Here is a 4,361-nt window from a genome sequence, read left to right as displayed (position 1 = left end):
AAATTAAAGTATTTGTTTTTGATTATCCGGATTTATCCTTATCCGGACTACCTTCATCCCCAATTAGTCCGGATAATAGAGGTTCTACTGTATTGTCATTTAGAAATGTTGTATAAAAAGGCTGAATTAAAACCTAAAATGTATGGAAGGTACGAAAATCGATGGTATACAAAAGATGTGATTCCTCATTTACGTAGAACAGTAGTAAGCGCAAGTGATCTTACGGTAAGTTGTGAAAATTAATTTAAAGACACAGTCTGTCCAAACTGGAACCGCCGTTTATTTACTTTTAGTGTTCTAGAATACAAACGTTTGACGACCCGACCTTTGTTTTTAGGCTGCTTTTTGATGTTGTAAATGTTTTTATTCTGGAATACTAAACGGCGGTTCCCAGTTTAGACAGACTGTGTCTTCAAATTAATTTTTATAAAATAGTAGAATTTTATCGGATGACAATTACGGTAAATTTTTAACTGTTATAAAAAGTCTGTCAACTCTAAATATTTAAAATATAGTACATAAGTATTAAAATAGAATGCACTTGCATGGAATCTTATTGTACAGCAAGAAGTTGGAAAGAATCTCGAGATTTTTGATACTTTCTTCAGCCAGGCTAGCACAGTGAGAAAGTTAAAGATCCATAAACACCCTCTCGTCCATGTTTTATTATGGGTTTTATTCACATTTGTAACACGTAAATGGGTAGTTTTTCATAGAAAGCTATCCTGAGAGGCATCCACCTTATGTTTGTTTGCTGTGTACGAATAAATCAAGTTGTACAATAACATGCAATAAAGAAATAACAAAGTGTAGTTTGTACATAATCATATATACTGTATTTAAAATATTACATTACAATCGAGTTTTACTTGTTGAAATATTTCATATAAAAATTTTTTTGCAGTTGAATGATATTAATTATGAATTTAACATAATGCTTGAAATCGCATCATATTTTTCAAGTTGTTTGGAACGAATACTACTAACAAGAAATGAAGAAATTCGGGTAAATTTCATTGTATTTCTGTTCTTCCTAAATATTTAGAATTTATAATTATAAATATTTTAAATTGCATTGAAAAGGCTATATTCTTCNAGGGGATGTAGGAAAAAACGTGTACAATTCTTGTATAATGTTAAAAAATTAACCGTTACTTCGACAGCGTCAATTACAACTAAATTTAACGAATGAGAGAGATGCACGAGGTACAGAAAAAGCTCTAGAATTTACTTTCCTTAAATTTACGATTTATGTATCCGTTTGTCATAAAAATTTGTTTTTCCATTTTTTCCGAGACTACAAATATTCGAGTACAAAGTAACGGGTTTCGACCTATTTGTACTTAACAAGTAGTTACATAATTAACCGATTAGGGAATTGGGACATAAACAAAACCCTGACGAAAGAGCCGGAATATTGCTTAAACAAAAGCTTAACCGAACCAATCTATAGTCGAGTACAGTGGGGATTGATTTCTTCGAAATATTGTATTAGATGTAATAAAGACAGAAATTTTTCCACTTCGACGAGAGTGACCAAAAAGTTGTAAATTTTGGAAATTTCCGTGGACAACACCTGGTCCTAAAAGGAATTAGAAAACAAACGACTGACAATCTATTAATTTTAACATATTTAGACTTTTACAGCTATGGTGAGAAACGTTTAAAATTTACAACAACCCTGTGGCATCTTTTGAGGTATATTAGTGATGCGACAAAAGAAGCATTTGACATTGCCAAATCCCGAGGGTATCGGCACCCTCGGGATTTGGCAGCCCGCAAGCATGTACAGTACACACCACACACTTAGCAGGACCATCTCTGATTCTACTCGTAGGGAGCTATTTGCATATAGAGTATATTGGATTTAATAACAGAGGTAATTATATTAAACTTGTGTATTAAGTACGTCAGATAAATAATCTACTGTATTAAAAATACATTTAAAGAAAGAATTAACTGATTGCCCCTGGAAGTCGGCTTCTTATAAAAACACAACTTCCCTATCATCAAATGTCACGGCACGCCCCTGTACAAATGTTATCTTACGTAAGGATTTAAAACACAGAATGCCACGCAAATTTTAAAAATTCTTTACATTGTGTACAGTAGAGGAATAGAGAAGTTTAAAAATGTGTTAATTAAGGGTTTATCATACCAAATGGACAATCTAAATTAACTTTTGTATTTACATAAATCAAATACTATAGTGTAATAAATTTAAAAAAAAAAAAAACATATAAAGTGTTTGGTTATTTTAGCCTACAATTGTCAGGTTTATCACTATATTAAAATGGTACTAAATGGAACAATTTCATTGGGCAAGTAGAAACCAATTGAAAATGCGGTATCTTAAATTTTTTCGTTCATTCACATAAAAAGACTTATTATCGAAATAATAAATGCTTCAGGAAAAACAGAACATTTGATATGTTATCAGATAAATCGAAGGTTTAGTCTTTTATGTTTTTTATGGCATTGAGTTTAAATGATGATCTCGTATAAAAGACAATAGCGTAGAAACGAAATACTTTAACACGCTTTTCAAAGTAACGAAAAATGAAAACATATCGATTAAAACACATATTAAAATAATTTAAGATTAAAAGGAAATACAAATAAAATACAGGAGGTTCTCTTTACTTTGAAATTTAAGTGACGAAATAATCGTCACTTCAAATTATCGAGTTTTGTATTAATTAATTAACCGAGGTTTAAATATTTCTATACAATATGCCAAATGCCATGTAACTGATGTAATTTATTAAGCAAACAAGCAAGCTATGGCTACGAATAGAAAACAATATTTTCCTTAATTAATTAATTAATAATAATATAAATAAACTGCAGTTAAACAGCAATAACCACAATGGTTGCTAGCTAAGTTTAACGAAAAAGTAAAGCAGAATTCCTGGAAATGTAGCTCAAATTCGTTTTTAATGTAGCCTTAAAAGTTATACGTCGCCCCAAATATAGTAGCCTAACGCCCTACAAATATCTCAATCTACTATTCGCAGCCCGATCTCACAATACGGAAAAACCAGTATTTTATGAGATTAGAGATAAAGGGTAGTCCATGAATAACGTGACACTTGAAAATATGTTACTGTAAAAGCAAAGCCGTATTGACCGGATTAAAGTTGTTGGTCTATTGTTTTTTTTTATGGCTTGGTGGTACTTCGATGTAAACGAAAGAGTTAACATATGCGTATTGTGACGATCCTGTCCTTGGGGTATGACTCTCTTACTTATTCTGTTTAAACGTGGGCGAAAACCATACAAAGAAAAAAGCAAAAGACTTTCGAATGAGGAAAACGAACACGTTGAAAAGCAATGAAGGAAACAAAATATAATCAAAGAAAGTGTGACGTACGGCACAAACAAAAAACAAGCGGATGTCTGCCAGGAATCGAATCTGTTACCTTTTGCGTGTGAAGCGGACGTGATAACCTCAACTCGTTCTCAATTTCATTTCCGATTGGTTGGGCTTTCCCTTCATCGCTCCGCGATTGGTCTCTTATCAGTCTCGAAGTAGAATTTGAGACCAAGTTAGGTCGCGAGAAAGATCTGCCCTGGACGGTTTATCCGACATCATCCTCTCGACTCTGATCGCGATTCGTCCATGTCTTAGACACCTGCGCTCATATTGAGTTTCATCGCTCCCTTTTTTTTTATCGTGTTTTAAATTTTAAACGATTCCCTTTTTACATTCTTCATACTAAATATTTTTTCCTCTATTCTTTATGACCGATGATGTCACCGTCTCGACACTTATGTTGCTTGTTTTCTCGACAAGTTAATTTAATAAATACACATTTATGTTTTAATTATGCATTATTTTCGGGACTCAACTTAATAAAAACACGTGATCTGTGACAGATAGAAACGTGACTCGAAAGCACAGTTGCCGCAGTCGACCGAGCAAAGCGACAAAAAACTTGAAGTTGTGCTTGCCAGGTTTCGAACCTGGGACCTTCCGCGTGTGAAGCGGACGTGATAATTAATACACCACAAGCACTCGATATTCACGAGGAAATTTTCTAAGAGCCATTAAATCTTTGGGCTAACTTCATTTGCTGCAGTGAATCCGTCAGTTTTATTACAAAATCCGCCCGTTTTGTAAAAATTTTATTTTCTAAATGTAATTGCGATATTGAAAATTTATTTTAAAATAGTTTTGGCTCGAGATCATATAATACAAAAGGAAACATTATGAAAAAGAGAAAGGCCAATGCCTAAGTTAAATATAAACAATTGTAAAAATATTTGTTCGACATTTTTACGAAAATATAACTTTGTAAATGCATAAAAATGCAAAACTTTTTTTGTTGGCTCGTCTACTATTTTCGAACAAATTAGTA

The 4,361-nt window shown here is 32.6% G+C and overlaps 1 non-coding gene across 1 annotated transcript; it reads right to left on the bottom strand.

The window, feature by feature from the left end:
• Positions 1 to 3,945: 3,945 nt before the first annotated feature.
• Trnav-cac lies at positions 3,946 to 4,018 on the bottom strand. The gene has a single exon. It is a non-coding gene; the product is annotated as a tRNA-Val (tRNA).
• Positions 4,019 to 4,361: the final 343 nt, after the last annotated feature.

This window comes from Centruroides sculpturatus, unplaced genomic scaffold (genome assembly GCF_000671375.1).
Source record: "Centruroides sculpturatus isolate CEXI.00-Female unplaced genomic scaffold, Cexi_2.0 scaffold2575, whole genome shotgun sequence".
Taxonomy (NCBI): domain Eukaryota; kingdom Metazoa; phylum Arthropoda; class Arachnida; order Scorpiones; family Buthidae; genus Centruroides; species Centruroides sculpturatus.
Note: the sequence above shows the minus strand (reverse complement) of the source record. Positions and strands in the feature narration are given on the sequence as shown.